The following is an 18,388-nucleotide window of genomic DNA, read 5'->3' as shown; positions in this document are numbered from 1 at the left end:
TACCATGTGTATTGGCTGAGCCATTTAATAATCCTCAGTTCTGGGCAGAGTACCACAGAGAAGAGAGCTGCTCAGAAAGCAAGCCCAGGAGATCTTTAGAGGCTCTTTTATATTCAGCAGAGTAATGACCAATGCACGTATGTCAGGCAACTACCAAGAAAATGCCAACAGAAAATATTAGAAGGAATAATATCTATACTTCATTCAGGTCCAAGAATAATGCCTGTTATCAACAACTAGAAAGATAAACCTCATGATTTGGGGCCCTCAATAGAAAAATCAGAAGAGTTTTGCTTCAGTAGTATGAGGGAAGAAAAACAACCTTGGACTGGTCCCACTTAACAGGGCTTAATAGCAAGACATGATAGAATAAAACTGTCTCCAACTGATTTAACCATATCCTAAAAATAGTTCAAAAAATCTTATAGGTATGCAGTATATCTAGCACTCAATAAGATAAAATTCATAATGTCTATTAGCCAATCAAAAATTACCAGACATTCAAAAAATAGAAAAACAAGACACATAATAAGAAAAAGCAATGAATCACAACTGAACTAGAAATGACACAAGTGACAAACTTAGTATATAGGAGTTTTAAATGATCACTATATGTTTATTCCAGATGTTCAGGAAGCTACAGGAATGGTTGAATATAAGTATAGATGTGGAATATACAAACAAAACTCTCATACCAAATTTCTAGTGAATTAAAAAATACCATTTCTGACATGATGGGATTAGCAGTGGACCTGAACTTACACAAAACTAATAAACTTGAATGCATAGCAACAGCAACTGTCCAAAATGAAACAGACTGTAAAGAGACTAAAAAATATAAAAGAAGCAGAGCACCAGTGAACTCTGGTACAGCCCCATTTCATTTGAGTCTCTATAGGAGAGGAGAAAGAGGGAATTAAAGAAAAAAAATGGCCAAAATCTTCCAAATTTGATGAAACTATAAACCCACAGACCCAAGAAGCTCAATAAATCCCAAGTACAAGAAACAAAGAAACCACATGAAGGCACTTTATAATCAAACTGCTTAAAACAAATAGTAAAGAGAAAACCTCAAAAACAACCAAAGAAAAAAGACACTCTATGTGGAGGAACAAAAATAGTGATGGCAGAACATTTCTCATCAGAAACAATTATAAACAGGGCAATTTCCCTCCTGGCTCTGTATGCCCAAGAGAAATAAAAACATATGTCTGTGTGAAAACTTGTACATAAATGTTTATAGAGGCATAATTCAAGGGGGAATGACATTATTCACGTTTTCCATTAAGTGAAAACCATCTAGCTGTCCATCAAGTGATCCATGGATAAATAAAATGTGCTATATCCATACAATAGAATATCATTCATGAATAAAAGGAGTGGTTGCCAGGGGCAGGGAGAAAGGGAGAAGAGTGACAGCTCCCCCTCCCACCCCCCCACCTCCCAGACACTGACACTCAACAGCTTTCCTGGTCATCCCCCGAAGGGGAGGGGACAGGGGGGACATTTCCTTCTGCCTCACCCTTCCTTCCCTGGAGTGTGCAGCCTGTGGGTGCTCAAGTGTATGAGGCTTCCTGTTAGGCTCCCCATCGTGGGGAGCTTCCGTTCCTGCACTATTCATCCTCACAGGTCATGAGACCTGAATTTCAAGGTTGTGGGGATTTGAAAAAGTAGCCTTGGTGCTTAGCTTATCTCACTATATTCCACTGTCACTCCAGGGGGAAAATAAACTCCCAGCCTGGGGCAAGTTACCTTTGAAGCCGAAATCAGACACAGGGAGAAATAAAGTGGGAGAACCCATTTATTGCTTACAAACTGTTGTCCACGTCTGCTTGCCTGGTCTCTCACAACCGGCTCTAAGAAGGGGTCCCACCCAACCTACTTGCTCCCCCATGTAATTACCTGTTGCTGTGGAGATGGACTACTTCTCTCCACCCTTTGGAAACACTTATTGATATGGAGATTCACTAAGGCCAGGTGAGAGATTCTGCAAATATTGCAATTTTACCCACACCCACTTTCTCTTAGATTTTGACCTCGAGATTTGTTTCTTTCTTTCTTGTCAGTTTTTTGTTGCTTTTAAGATGTGTTATATTTTTCCCAACACATATAATTTTTTTCACCTGATGAGTTGGTTCAAGCAAACTAGCTTGCATTGTGGGTAAAAGTGTAATATTCCCAGAATATCTTGCCTGGCTTTAGTACATCTACATGTCAATGGGCTTTCCTTCAGAGGTGGAAAGAAGTCTGGCTTTAGTGCATTTGCATCATTCCTCAGGGATGGAGAGAAGTTCATCTCCATATCAATGGGTAATTACCTGGGCAAGGAGGGCTTATCTGTCTGTACCTGAGAGGTGAGGGGCAGGGCTGGTTTTGCTTCTGCTGGAGCCAGAGAGAGAAACCGCCCAGGGCTGCAGTTTGTAAGCAATAAATGGATTTTAAACTTTATTTCTCCCTTTGACTGATTTTGGTTTTTAGACGTATTCTGCCCCGGAATTTCCTCTCCCTGAACTTACACCATGTTCCTGGAAGCCACATGATTTTAAATCCCTTAATCACTTAAAAATTGTAGCCACTAACCTCCAGGGGACATTGAGGCTGCCTGGTGGCCCTCTGCCCCTTCTCTGGGTCATCCTCCATCCATCCTTAAAGAAGACCCTCACACCTTTCTCTTTTCCTGCTTTCTTCAGATCTCTTTTCACAGTGCACCTCATGAGGGTGTTCTTGCTTGAGAACTCTATAAGAAGCAACACTTGCATCCCCATTACTATCTCCCTTATATGTCTTAGTAATAATCTTACACGTGGACTATGGTTAGGGCAGAACTGAAATTTCACTGTGCCCTTGAGTTTCTGGAATTCTGTGTGCTGGGCTGTACTTTAAGTCTTTCTCCCTTTCATCTTGTTAACTCCACCTGTCGAGATGCCTCCTACTTTGCTTGAATGGTCTAGGAGGCTGTGGTGGACCTGAGCGCTTCCCTCCTTTTGTTGGTTGGGTGATTAATGCATTCATAAACTACTTACTGTGCCGTGTGCTGTGATTCAGGTGCGCCTACCAGAGCTGATGTGGGGCCTGGAGAAGGCTTCTGTGAGGAAGGCCAGAGGCTGCAAGTACCTAGCTGAGGGGATAGCCCCCCGTGGGCCGTGGGGAAGAGCTGATGCTCCACCTCTTTCTACCTTTGCACATGAGCAGATGATAGCCCTAGGGCCCTCAGTGTTCTCATCTATAAAATGGGGGTACTACTTTGAAGACTGTAAGGACAAACCCATAAAACCCCCTTGTGTGGACCTCTTCAAAGACACACAGAGTCAGCCTTCAAGATTTCAGTGTTTAACAGTTTTAACCATGAAGAATTTCTTGCTTCAAATTTGTCTCTTATTAACTCAAATTGGTTAATTAGTAATGTATTTGCTATGTTTCTGACCAATCTACTGCAGCACTTAGAAAAATATAGCAATAGGTACTCAGAAAACAAAACATTTTTTAAAAACAAGGCAATTATTAATTCTCATTAGTAAAACAGTATTATGTTTAAAATACCATACTCCCAAAGAGTACTAAAAGGTTTATATCTTAAAACCACTTGTCTTTCCTACTACCTTCCATGTTCCAGTGACACCTTTAATTCTTTTACCTTCTGGTTATATTTCTTAATAGATTATGTATGTTGTTTTTTCTCTGTTAATATTGTTATGCTAATTGAAGAGCTAACTCTGACACCACTGTCCTTGTTTTTTCCCAGTAAAATTCTGAGCACAATTGTGATCGAACCTATGGACAGTGTTTTCATTATTAAGATTATGTATGTATTATTACAGCTGAGCAAGGCAGTATTCTGTCATTATATTTCCTTTCCTATATGATATTTTCTTTTTCCTAGAATTAATAAATGCCTTGTTTTTAAAAAATGTTTTGTTTTCTGAGTACCTATTGCTATATTTTTCCAAGTGCTGCAACAAATTGGTCAGAAACATAGCAAATACATCCATCACTAATTAACCAATTTGAGTTAATAAGAGACAAATTTGAAGACAGAAATTCTTCATGGTTAAAACTGTTAAACACTGAAATCTTGAAGGCTGACTCTGTGTGTCTTTGAAGAGGTCCACAAAACAGGGTTTTACCGGTTTGTTCCTCTATGGATTCCATGGCGATTGTTTCCTGCGATGTAGACTTCATGGTCTGAAATCAATACGAAGGGAAAGGGTCAGTTCAGAATTGATAACTGATTATTGATGGGTAATAATCTGTAACTGAACTTCAGAATGTGACTTAGCACAAGCTGCTGCCATCTCCTGTTTTAAAAATCACAACACAATTTAAGCAAAATCAGGGATAGCAACAGTATATTAAAAGAGATTACTTCTAAACTCTAAGTCAGTTTTCTGCTTTTGACAATTGGACCTTTTTAAACTAACTACATTGTGAATAGTATTTCAGTCTTTTGAAAAACACTGATTTTAAACTCTTAAAGTATATCAAAGATTGCCATACTGAACAGTGTAAGATTAGACTCATGTGTGCAGTTGATATTTTGCTGAGGAGTGAAAAGCCAAGATGTGTCTAATTTATTGGGATTTGGAATGATCTTGAAGTCCTGACTATATTTTAAATGAAAAGCCAGTATTTTCTGCTTACTTTTTATTGAGTAATGCACAAAGTGGGCTCATGAGTTCAGAGAGTCCTCGCTGTGTCATATGTGCCAGCTTCCGTCTCCGTGTGGTTGAGTACTTCATCTGGGGTTGGAACTGGGGTTTAAATCTCATTACTAACAAGTCATTTATTTATTTATTTGTTTGTTTTTAATTTTTGTATCATTAATGTACAATTACATGAAGAACATTATGTTTACCAGGCTCCCCCCTTCACCAAGTCCCCCCCACATACCCCTTCACACTCACTGTCCATCAGCGTAATAAGATGCTGTAAAATCACTACTTGTCTTCTCTGTGTTGCACAGCGCTCCCTGTACTGCCCCCATATTATACATGCTAATCGTAATGCCCCCTTCATTTCCCCCCACCTTAACCCTCCCGTCCCACGCATCTTCTCCAGTCCCTTTCCCTTTGGTAACGGTTAGTCCATTCTTAGGTTCTGTGATTCAGTTGGTGGTGAATTTTGGAGCCAGAATCAGAAGCCTGGTCTGTTTGGTGCCCAAGTCCTCCACGTCGTCCTCTGCGCTAGACTGCCCCCTGCTGACTGCAATGCAGCTAGAAGTCTTAACTGTTGGTCCCTGGGCCTGTAGCTATCTTCAAGTCGGTGTTACAGCATGTAGGGCGTGAGGAGACTGCTGTCATGGCCACACCTGGTGGCGCATTTCATCAGAGTTCATCCGCTCCAGAAAGCTGTGGGTCTCTTGAGCCTGGGGCTCTGGGAGGCACAGCCTACACCTGAAGCCAGCGTCTGCCCGAGTGTTCCACCCCTGACCGATGAGCTCTCTCCCTTGCTTTCCTCCTGACCCAGCTACGGAGCTCTGAGGGGGAGGCCGAGAGCACCTGTGTCCTAGCGTTGGAGGAGCATCACTTCCACATGGGCAGCAGGCTGGTGGCTGCTGAGCCGGTCTCAGCAACACCATCAGGCTGGAGCAGACCTTCCCCCAGGTGTGTGTGGGGGCGACCAGGACAAGCTGGGAGGCTCGCGGGGGCAGCCCTCTGAGAAAAGGGGAATTGTCCTGGTTCCGGGAAGACCCAGTACTGGCAGAGCTGTGAAGTGGGCAGAATGTGCTGGAATGGATCCTCAGCTGGTCTTGATGTCCGTCCTTCCCTCTATTCCCTCCCTCCTTTCTACCACCTACTAGGTGCCAGACCAGGTCCTATTCCAGAAGCTGAAGAACAGCTTCTGTGGCCTGGAACAGAACTAATGAATCCTTATTCTCATCAAGTATATGGTCTGGTAGGAAACTGACCCTCAAAAAAATCACATAAATAATAATCTAGATGGTGACACATACTATAGAGAAAGCAGTGGGGTAGTATGAGTGGGTGTGGCTGGGAAGCTATGCCCTAGGAGTAAAGGCCAGTAAAGTTAAGGAGGTGACATTCAAGCTAGCCCTGGATGACAAGTATCAGCCATGTAAAAATCTGGTGGAAGGCATTTTAGGCAGAGGGAACAACACATGCCAACGTCCTGGGGCGGGACTGAGTTTGGCATTTTTGAGGAATGGCCACTGGACTGGAGCAGGGTGGCTGAGGGAGTAAATGGTGGGAGGCCTTGGGGGTCTGGTCATGCAGGGCATGGCAAGCCATGGGGAGGAGTTTGTCCTTTATTCTCTCTGAAGTTGGAAGCCTTTTGAGGTCATGACCCAAATGATGATTTCAGACCTCTGACTGCTGGGTGGGGAGTGGCCTACAGGGGACAGAAGAGAGCAGTGAGGAAGCCCCTGTAGCCAACAGGAGAGGAGATAATGATGTCCTGGCCAAAGTGGGATGGTAGTGACGCCAAAGGCAAATGGACAGACACATGATATACAGTAACTGTCTTAGTCTGACTAGGGCCCATAGGTCTTCCCACAGCTCTTGTCCCCAAAGGGGCCAGTGACCAACCGTTCAGATGGCATGGCACCATGTCGGTAGCAACAGGGTCAAGCCGGGTAGACAGCCCAGCTGTCAGTGCACACAACTAGAGGGGAGGTCGTGATCATCCTGGGTGATCGTGAGCCATACTGTCCGTGACTCAGTCGATTGACTTCTCTTCCCCTCTCCGTCCTCTTACATCCATACTGTCTTAGTCTTAGGACGGAAAGTCACAGCCCTCCACTTCAGGGACTGGCCACGAGTGCAGCCGTCTGTATACCAAGCATCTTCAGGTATAGGGGCTTTTCCCTGCTGATAAAGACTGTCGCCTACCAGTGGCTCAAGTGCAAGTTCTTCTTGCTTTCCACTCGCATATGCCACTTGCCCAAATAAGCATCAGAGATCTCCACTCAAGGCGATATCGGAGAGGGTGCTATGCTGCTGCAAGTTTGTGCTCCCATTTAGCCAGTGGAGGTGTCTGTGCCGTGCCACTACCTGGCTTTGGGTCCAGTCTCACACCCATCACTTGATGGGATAGGTGGTTATTACCTTGGTTGGAGCTGTTCTGGTGATGGGCTCCATAGCCAGCAAGTCGTGATACACAGAAACCAGTTGTTCCTCTATTAGCGGATACTAGACCTCTGCTCCTTTCCATAATTGTGAACAGAATCCAACAGGTAGGCCTGTCCACTCAAGCCTCTGCCAAAGGCCCCATCCATAACCCTCTCCGTTTACATGAACATCTAGTTCACAGGGCCTTCATGAATCCATTACGCTCAAGGACTATAATGGCCTTGACTGCTTGCTTAGTAGCAGGGAACACAGCTGCACAGGTCTCATCACGGTCCCACCTGATGTCCTTTTGTACTGACTGGTATGAGGCCTTCAGAATTTGTGCAAAGTGTGGGATAAACACCCTCCAGGAATCCAAAACTCTTCTACGGTGGACTGCCACAGTGGAAGGGGTGGGGAAAGCCTGGTCCTTGTCTATGACCACGTCTGAGATAACTGCAGTTTTACCCGACCGGACAACCCCCAATAACTTGACACACAAACCAGGTCCCTAAACCATCCCTGTCAAAACACCGACAGCATTCCTCAACAAACTGGAACAAATGGCTCTAAAAGTCACATGCAACCACAAAAGACCCTGAATAGCCAAAGCAATCCTGAGAAGGAAGGATAAAGCAGAGCGAGAGGTGGGGGTTATGCTCCCAAACTTCAAGTTCTACTACACAGCTAGAGTAATCAAGACAATTTGGTACTGCCACAAGAACAAACCTCTAGATCAATGGATCAGAATACAGGGCACAGATATAATACACACATACATGGCCAATTCATATATGATAAAGGAACGATGGACATACAATAGTAAAATGACAGCCTCTTCAACAGCTGGTGTTGGCAAAGCTGAACAGCCCAATGAGAGAGAGAGAGAATGAAATGGGATTACAGTCTAACTCCATACACAAAAGTAAACTCAAAATGGATCGAAGACCTGAAGGTAAGTCATGAAACCATAAAACTCTTAGAAGTAAATCATAGGCAAAAGTCTCTTGAATATAAACATGAGCTGCTATTTCATGAACATGCCTCCTCGGACAAGGGAAACAAAAGCAAAGATGAACAAGTGGGCCCCTATCCAAGTCAAAAGCTTCTGTACAGCAAAGGACACCATCAGTGGGAGAAAAAGGCATCTCTACAGTATGGAGGAATATATTCATAAATGACATAAATCATAAGGGATTGACAGCCAAAATACAAAGAGCTCAAGCACCTCAACAATCAAAAGGCAAATAACCCGACTAAAAAATAGGCAGAGGATCTGACCACACACTTCTCCAAAGAAGAAATGCAGATGGCCAACAGGCACATGAAAAGATGCTCCACATCACTAATCATCAGAGAAATGCAAATTTAAACCACAATGAGATATCACCTCCCACCAGTCAGGATGGCCACCATCCAAAAGACAAACAACAACACACGCTGGCCAGGATGTGGAGAAAGGGGAACCCTCCTACACTGCTCGGGGAAATGGAAATTAGTTCAACCATTGTGGAAAGCATTATGGAGGTTCCGCAAAAAACTCAACATAGAAATACCATTTGTCCCAGGCATTCCACTCCTAGGAATTTACCTGAAAAATGCAGCAGCCCAGTTTGTAAAAGACATATGCACCCCTATGTTCATCGCAGCACTACATACAATAGCAAAGAAATGGAAGCCACCTAAGTGTTCCTCAGTAGATGAATGGATAAAGAAGATGTGGTACATATACACAATGGAATATTAGTCAGCCATAAGAAGAAAACAAATCCTACCATTTGTAACAACATGGATGGGGCTAGAGGGTATTATGCTAAGTGAAATAAGCCAGGCGGAGAAAGATAAGTATCAAATGATTTCACTCATATGTGGAGTATCAGAACAAAGAAAAAAACAGAAGGAACAACATAACAGCAGACTCACAGGACCCAGGAATGGACTAAGAGTTACCAAAGGGAAAGGGACTGGGGACGATGGGTGGGAAGGGAGGGACAAGGGGGGAAAAGGGGCATTACAATTAGCAGACATAATGTAGGGGGGAGCAAGTGGAGGGCTGTACAACACAGAGAAGACAAGCAGTGATTCTGTAGCACCTTGCTATGCTGATGGACAGTGACTGTGACTGTAATGGTGGGGAGTTGATGGTAACAGGAGTCTAGGAATCACAATGTTGCTCAAGTAATTGTAGATTAATGACACCAAATTAAATAAATAAATAAATAAATAAATAAATAAATAAATGATTACCTATCAATATGGAGATGGCCTACTTCTATTCTCCACCCCTTGGGAACACCTATTGATATGGAGATGCACTAGGGCCAGGTGAGGGATTCTGGAAATATGGCAAATTTTACCAACAGCCCAATCCTTCAGAAATTCTGACTCACAACCTCCTCGTGTCCCATCTTCCGCAAAGGACCCTGTGCAACAAAACAGGAGCACCATAACCAGACTATTAACATAAAATTATGACAATCCTCAAGCTGAGGATTCAGCTAGGTGCAAACTCCTATGCACATTAAGTCCATAGCTGGCCTGTTCCACAGGCAGTCAGCAGCTGAACGGGTAGGAGGTACACACAAGTCATGACAGGGAAGCTGCAGCCAGGGGGGCGCATACCAGGCCACAAAGACTGTAGAAGAAAATACCTTTAAGGGCGATAAGATACCTGCTTTAATGGCAGCAGCATAGGCAAATCTTGTCCATCAGGTAGAATGCAAGAGTGTGGTCCTGTGACTGGACAGTGGCAGGAATGGGATCTCGTCTTGGTCTAGTATACCAGACTTTCACCCCCCTCCCTGTGCGAGTTACAGATGGGTCAGTAGATAGGGCTACTGGAGGTACATGCACTGGCCATAAAGATAAAACTAAACTTCCCCATAAGATGCTCCTACGTCCCGGACGATTGGGGTACACTACTGTGATCTCTGCAAGCCAACTCTGCTATTCCTCCAGGGACACACAGGAGGCCAGCTTGCAAGCCTTTTTCCCAAGGTGCCAGACGGGCCAGTTATCACTGGTCCATGTGTTGAAATGTTCAGGACCACATCCACTCAAGAAACAACGCAAAATAGAAATAACAATTGATCCAGGAATTCCACTCTTAGGAACGTATCCTAACATAACAGAATCGCAGACCCAAAAAGACATATGCACCCCTTTGTTTATCACAGCACTATTTACAATAGCCAAGATATGGAAGCAACCTCAACGTCCACTAGTAGATGAACGGATAAAGAAGATGTGGTACATACATACAACGTAGTATTAGTCAGCCTTAAGGAGAAAAGAAATCCTACCATTTGCAACAACATGGATGGAGCTAGAGGGTATTATGCTCAGTGAAATAAGCCATGCGGAGAAAGACAAGTACCAAATGCTTTCACTCATATGTCGAGCATAAGAACAAAAAAACCCTGAATCACAGAACCTAAGAATGCACTAACAGTTACCAAAGGTAAGGGAGTGGGGAGGATGGGTGGGAAGCGAGGGATAAGGGGAAAAGTGGGCATTACGATTAGCACACATAATGCAGGGGGTTGTGGGGGTAGGCACAAGGAAGGCAGTATAGCACAGAGAAGACAAGTAGTGTTTCTGGAGCATCTTACTATGCTGATAGACAGTGACTGTAATGGGGTATGTGGTGGGGACTTGATAACGGAGGGAAATCTGGTAACCACAAGGTTGATCATGTTAGCGTATATTCATGATACCAAAAGAAAAAATAAATAAATAATTTAAAAAGCGAACATTTACTCGAATAACTAAAAGAATTCATGAGAGCGGTGATTTCAGTGTCAGCCCAATATATTGTAAGTGTTTACAACTGGAAGGAAACATCATGAACCAGTTAAAATCTTGGTATCTGCTTCTAGAGAGGAAATCCCACACAAAATCTAAAACTGCCAGGAACGGTTACAGAAACTGGAGTTTCGCATCCAGGAGGGGAGGGAGAAAGGGAGCCAGGGAGCCTGGGAAGCGGCAGAGAGTTGGCACTCAAACACACATTTCCTCATTTTACTGGCAAGTACAGCAATCCCATCAACACAGGCACCTTTATTGCCCCAGTCCTAAAAACTCGTTTTAAAAATAACGCAGGACAGTGACTGTAATGGGGTATGTGGTGGGTACTTGATAATGGGGACAATCTAGTAACCGCAATGCTGCTCAGGTAAGTGAATATTAATGATACTAACTAAATAGATAAATAAATAAAAACAACACAGGAACCAAAAGGAGCTGCTTGGTCAGAAACCTACGCTAAATTCCTAACACAGCCTGGGCTGCAGCCGGCGGCAGGGTCGTTGCCGCCCATTACTGTACAAACAGGTACCCGGTCTCCGGGCGGGGGCCCGCGCCAGAGCCCCCCGCCCCCGGGCGGACAACTCTCCCTCCTCTCGCCACAGGACCTGTCCAGACAACAGCAATCAGCAGACATTTCACTGCTCACTGAACAAGAGATAGAGAACAGCACCGTATCGCCCCCGACATAAGCAGACATGCAAGCAACTCACACAAATCAACAAACACTGCAGCTGCAACGCCGGCAGCGGACGCGCGCGACCCTCGGTCACTCCGCCCCCTCCCCCACCCGCCTGCCACCCCAGACCCAGAGCGTCATCCAAGCTCCATTACCCGGGTGCTGCGACCCCGCGACTGTGGTCGGATAACAACTTCCCCCAAAACACCAAAGAGAAAAAGGGCGTCCACGCAGAGCCCCATCCCGGCGCGGAAAAGCAGCTCTCCCGGGCGAGGGGATCTGTCTGGGGTGCCTCCCCGTCCCTGAGACCGGGTAACAACTCCGCAAAGGCACCTGCCGCCCAGCTCGCCGCCAGCTCCAGGTCTCCCACGGCGGCAAGTGGGTGCCCGCTCGCGCCGGGAGTCCCCGGCCGCCGCGCCAGCTCCCCACGGAACGTGGACCCCACTCCCGGAGCTCGCCTCGCCGCGGGCCAGCCGAGACCCTGGGAGCGGGGCTGCTGAGGGCCCCGCGCCTCTGTCCCGCCGCCCCCCATTCCGCGGGCGCGCCTCGCCGGCCGGTCGCACCCTCATCGCCGCCGGCCCAGCCCGGTCCGCCCGTGGCGCGCTCCGCCGGGACCCGCGGCCGCCGACCTGCAGCACGCAGCACGGCCCGGCCCGGCGAGGGGCTGAAGAGTGGGCAAAACCCGCTCCGCCCGGACCAGAAAACTGGCCAGCCGCGTCCCGGCCGCCCGCCCAGCGCCGGGGAGGCGGCGGCGGCGGACCTTCCCGTGGGGCGGCAGCGGCGGCAGGAGCGGCCAGCCGGAGAGAGACCAGGGGAGAGACGCGACGGCTCAGGGAGAGCGGAGCGGCCGCGGCGCGGCTCCGACAGCTGCGGCAGCGGAGGCGGGCAGAGAGCGCTCCCATCCACTTGGCCGGCCCTGCTCCGGCCGCCCCGGCCGCCCGGCTCCCGCTGACTCCGCCGCTCCCCGGTCCCCTCCGCTACTCACCGTTGTTGCACCGCCGGCTCGTTGGCTTTCCGCGCCCACACCTGGAAAAGTCCGTCTGCTCCTCCTGCGGCCGTCCCAGTGCTCCAGCCACGTCCTGCGCCTCTCCGCACCGCACCTGGTTTACGACACTCGCGGCTTGACGACAGCACGTCCCTCAGACCTAGAGCCGCTCGCTCTACGGCGCGAACCTTGTTGCTAGGGAGAGGACGCTGCATCCAGCACGGAGGGAAACGTTCCCTCAGGTGTACGGGATGCGGACGGGACCGCTGGCAAACTTCAGTGAAAATGATAAAACATACTGAGAAAGGGTGTGTTGGGAGAGAGGCGGAAGGGAATTAAAGGTCATTATGACTAGCACACATAATGGAGGGGGGTCACGGGGAGGGCAGTACGGCACAGAGAAGACAAATAGTGACTCCACAGCATCTTACTACAGTGACGGACAGTGACTGCAATGGAGGATGGGGGCACTTGGTAATATGGGTGAATCTAGTGACCACCATGGTGCTCATGTGAATCCTTCATAACTGAATATCAATGATACCTTAATAAAAAATAAAAAAACATTACTGAGAAAAACTAAGGAAGACTTGAATAAATGAAGAGAGGTGACGTGTTCACGTATTCGGAGATTCAGTTGGATGACGCTTCTTGCTGTAACTAGGCTGTATATTGAACATAATCCCCATCATCATCCCACAGGCACTCCTTCTGGGCTCTGCTGACTTCTTCAACGGTCAGTGGCAAGCCCCACCGACGGGCTACAGCCCACATTGTCTTTTTCTTTCTTAATTTATTTTTATTAAGGTATGGTTGATATACAGTCTTACGAAGGTTTCACATGAACAAACAATGTGGTTACTACATGTACCCATATTATCAAGTCCCCACCCATACCCTAAAGTAGTCACTGTCCGTCAGTGTAGTAAGATGCCACAGATCCACTACATGCCTTCTCTGTGCTACACTGTTCTCCTTGTGATACCCCACACCATGTGTACTAAACATAATAGCCCTCAATCCCCTTCTCCCTCACTCCCCACCCGTCCTCCCAACACCCCTCCCCTTTGGTAACCACTAGTTCATTCTTGGAGTCACTGAGTCTGCTGCTGTTTTGTTCCTTCAGTTTGGCTTCATTGCTATACTCCACAAATGAGGGAAATCATTTGACATTTGTCTTTCTCCGCCTGGCTTATTTCACTGAGCATAATGTCCTCCAGCTCCATCCAAGTTCTTGCAAGTGGATACCATTTTACTTCAAAAAAAAGTTTTTATCTCGAAATAATGTCGGACTGCAGAAATGTTGCAAGAATGATGCCAAGTGTACCAAGTGTCCTGAGGCCTGTGTGCCCATTACTGACAGTCACCAATTTTTAACGTTTTTCCATATTTGTTTTATCATTCATTTCTGTTCTCCTGAATCATTTATTTATTTCTTCTGAATCATTTGGGAATAGGAAGCATCCCGCATGCCCTGCATCTCTTCATTCTTCAGTGTATCTTTTCTCAAAACAGTAGTGATAGTATAGTTATGAAATTCAGGAAATTCAACATGGACATGATAGTTTTAAAAACAGCAACCTCCTGTCTGTATTCCAGTTTTGCCCATTGTCCTACTATTGTCCTTTCTAGCATTTTCCCTCAGGATCCAGTCCAAGGTCCTCCACTACACTGAGTATGTTGTCGCTTACTTTTCTTTAGTCTGAGAGAAACAGACTTTCTGTTTCTTCACTTTGTTTTATGACGTTGACATATTTGAAGCACGTGGGCCAGTTATTCTAGAGTAAGTTCCTCAGCTCGGGCTGTGTTGTGCGTGTTTCCTCGTGATTAAGATTCAGGTAATGTACTCTGGCTGGAAAGCTACACAGGGGGTGCCGTGTCTTCTGCGGACTTTACATCTAGCGTCATGTCATGTCCATCTGCCCCTAGTTGATTGGGTTAATTTTGATCTCTGGTTAAAGTATCGTCTGGTTTCTCCACTGCACGGTTGTTTTCCCTATGCAAGAAGAATCTCTTGGGAGCACACGTGAATAGCGTATACCTACCATACTCCTCTTCCCACATGCTCCTCTCGACTTAGCATGGATCTCAGTTCTTTTTTAAAGCCACATTTTCCAAGACTTACTCCCATAAGCCCTTGGAACCCAGGAAAGCTTCAGTGTCTCTAAGCTTGTAATACCTCATCTAAACCATCCTGTTCATACCATAATTCAAGCCTATCTCAAAATGGCTATTTTCCTGTCCTCGTCTAGGTCTAATGTCTTCCTCTTACACCTGTAGGAGCATTTTGTACTTTTCATCTCCCTTTAAAATGTAGATCAGATTTTGTCCTGCCTTGCTCAAAATCCAGAAGTCCTCACAGTGGCCCAGCTTATCTGGCTCCCAGCTCCTCTTCCGGCATCTCTCATCACGTCCGTTTTCATTCCACAGCAGCCACCCACCGACCACGCATGTTCCTACCTCAGGGCCTCTGCCTCTGCTAATCCCACTGCCTGATTGTTCTTTCTCTCAAACGTTCACTTTTGGCTCTTTACCAAGATGTTGCCTGATCAGAGAGGCCCTCCATGACCACCCTATTTTACCTGTTTTGCTTTTCCTCCCATCTCTTACTGGCATTATAGTCTGTATTTTTCAGTTTGTTTCTTGCCTGCTTCCTTCCTCTAGAATCTCAGTTCTGTGAAGGCAGGGGACTTCTGTTTTGTTCACTGCTGTATCCTTGGTACCTTGAAAAGTATGTGGCTCATCGTGGGCCCCAGTAAGTTGGTTGGTGAATATCATTGAATCAGTGTTTATTGCATGGGGGCCTTATGCAGTGTGCTGAGCTTGCAGGTAGACAGGCTGTAGACCGAGCACTTAGTTTTTAGGTGACCAGACAGTCGTGACTGCATGTAGGAGGACCTAGTACACTGGTTACAACCCAGCCTTTGATGGCCCAGAGGGTGGCTCACCCTTCCTAAGCCTTGTCTGAGTTCCAGAGGATATGTGTGGTATCTGGGGACCATGACTGATAGTTCAGGAGCTGGCTGGCTCACTGAGGCTGAATTTCTTGCAGGGATGCTGGGGAAAGTTCTAGTGCTGTCCATTGTAAGATGCGTATGTATTTCTCTTCCAGGTCTTGGGATTTTTGCTGTGGATCATCTGCTGGGCAGACCTCTTCTACTCTTTCTGGGAAAGAAGTTGGGGTAAGTTTCTGGTCCCAGTGTTTCTGATCAGCCCAAATCTCTTGGGAATCACCATGGTAAGTAGGAGCTGGCTATCAATGCCACACCAGTGGAGACCAAAAGTAGTGGCTGGCATTTAGAAATGAGAAAATCTCACAGGGAACATCCACAAATTTGGCTTTTTTCAAAATACTCAAAGATCTGACAACACTAGATGCATACTTTTCTAGGGCAGGAATCAACTGGAACTGAGAGGTGACTGCAGCCTTTCAATAGGGCATGTACCATGCAGTTTGCCACAGTCCCCACCATGCCCTATTGCCCTCCCTGCCAGTGCCATCTTTCATTGTGTCACTGCACTCTGTTCTCACATTGCCTACCTAGCTCAGTCATTTGTATTAAATGCCTGGGACCTAATGACCTCTTGAGTTATCAGGCTCTCGTGTTAGGGGTAGATGCCAAGCTGATTAGGAAACCACCCTGCCCCATGAGGGTCTGTAATCTAGTGGGAAATACAGAGAGGGCAACTCCATTATTATAGTTCTGAGTACTTACTGTGTGCCTGGCACTGTTCTTGGTGTTTCATGAAAATGAGGAAGTAGAATTTATCTCTTCTAAGGACAACCCTGTGAGATAGGCACTGATTTGTCCCCTTTTTACAGACGAGGAGACTAAGGCACAGAGAGCTTCAGTGTTCTGGCCAAGGTCACACAGCTAAAACATAGCTGAGTGAGCCATTCTCATCCTAGAGGCCATGTGCCAAAAGAGACCCTTTTCCTCTCCAGTCAATCTTATCCTCAGAATAATGTTCTTAAAACATAAAATGCATATGGGATTACAAAAGAAAGCAGTCAGACACCCATGTATATATATGAAGATTTTTGTGATGTACTTTTGTATTTTTTTTGGTTTAATTCACATGTAGTAAAATTTACTTTTTTTCTTGTACAGTTTCATGAGTTTTGATAAACACATATTGTCATGTAACTACCATGTCCACAATTGAAATACAGAACAATTCTTCAACCCCCCAGAAGTTCCTTCATGCCCTCCTGTAGACAGCCCCCCTCCTCCCCTGGCAGCCATTGGTCTGTTCTCTGCCTGTCACTTTGCTTTTCCAGAACTTCATGTGACTGGAGCCATGCAGTCTGGAGCAGTCTGAGCCTGACTTCTGAGCACCTGCAGTTTGGTTGCAGTGGTGTGTGAATCCAAAGGTCTCAATGTATTGGATTGTGTGGTTTCACCACACATTGTTTAACCGTTTCTGAGTTGTAGAACATTGAGTTTAGGAAATCAATCATATTTAAATACAGTTATCAAGACATAAAAAAACAAAGCAAAATGTATGTGCTTCTCTGCTAATGCATTTCAAATCAAGATCTAGCAGCAGAAAGGATGCCTCCTTAATTCCCAAATAGTGGTAACTGTACTTGATAGTTGTAAACATGTTTGGTATATATTTTCAGATGTGATTTCTAATGGTGACATAGTCCCAGAGACTGCTAATGCCATTGTGTTGAATGCTTTCACTTATCATTGGCGGTGCTAATGAGGGAAAGTGAAGCTGTAATTGTTTCCCAAGTTCATGGACCCCTGGGTTCTGGACCCCAGGTTAAAAATCCCCTTCCTACCAGTAGGGGTTTTGAGCAGGGGTGTGGCATGCTTGGCTCTGCATATTTAAAGCTGACTGTGGCCTCTGCTTGTAGAATGGCTCATTTGGTGGGGTGGAAGCTGGGAGGCCAGTTGGGGGCCCGAAGGATCACCTCAGAGACTGGGACCTGGGTTACTGGGGGTAAACTGAGGATGGGTCTTGGTGGCAAAGCAAATTCGAGTTGCACATGGTTTAGGTACGGGGAGTACGGGAGATGGGGGCACCCAAGGGGGATGAGTGAAGAGGATGAATGGATAGGCGGATGATGTGTTTCTGTCTTGACCAGCAGGGGGGTGAGGGGAGGTGCCACTGGTGACTTTGAGCCCCTCAGTAGTCTGGATCAGGACTAATTTGAGGACCGGCCTCGAGAGGGTGGCTCTGCCCATCTAGGAAATGACCATGGTGTTCCCTTCTTTCAAGGAAAAGCAGTTTTATTGTTTATTTTCTCTCCCTGATCATTGAGTCACAGGTGAAATGGAAGTAATAGCTCCAGGTATCAGGAATGAGATAAATTCCAGTCCTCCCTGGCCACTGCCATCATTCTGATGAAGTTCCCTGGAGACAAGATGTGTGACTGGGCAGATTAACCATTTCCTTATCTGCAAAGTGGGGTTGATGATGGCTCCCCACCGAGGGGCTGTGGAGGGTGCACTGAGTTTGTGTACGTGAATGCTTCATGCCTGGTGAAGATAACAGGTGCTCAGTAATGGAGAATAATTATCATTGGGCCCAAAGGGAAATACATACCAGTCATTGTCAGGGCTGGGATTTGAACACACATCTTTCTCAATCATGGATTGGCCTGCTGTCCATTTTTGTCAATAAAGTTTTATTGGCAGGCTGCCATGCCCTTTCACTCACCTATTGTCTTGGGCTGCCTTCACACTACAGTGCAGTGTTGAATAGTTGCAACAGAAACTTTATGGCCCACAAAGTCCAACATTTATACTCTGCAGTCCATTAAGAAAAAGCGTGCTGATCTGTGTTCCAAACTGAGCTTCGCCCTTGACTTTATCATTCTATCCCAGATCTACACATGGTCTC

General features: G+C 46.1%; 1 long non-coding RNA gene across 1 annotated transcript in view; it reads right to left on the bottom strand.

The window, feature by feature from the left end:
* Positions 1-12,832, bottom strand: part of LOC140844041 (uncharacterized) — a 71,555-nt gene extending 58,723 nt beyond the window's left edge. Inside the window, exon 1 of the long non-coding RNA XR_012122169.1 lies at positions 12,533-12,832. This is a non-coding gene — a long non-coding RNA (uncharacterized lncRNA). The remainder of the gene's footprint in view (positions 1-12,532) is intronic.
* Between the last annotated feature and the right edge of the window lie 5,556 nt (positions 12,833-18,388).

Source organism: Manis javanica, chromosome 10 (assembly GCF_040802235.1).
Source record: "Manis javanica isolate MJ-LG chromosome 10, MJ_LKY, whole genome shotgun sequence".
In the NCBI taxonomy this organism is placed as follows: domain Eukaryota; kingdom Metazoa; phylum Chordata; class Mammalia; order Pholidota; family Manidae; genus Manis; species Manis javanica.
Note: the sequence above shows the minus strand (reverse complement) of the source record. Positions and strands in the feature narration are given on the sequence as shown.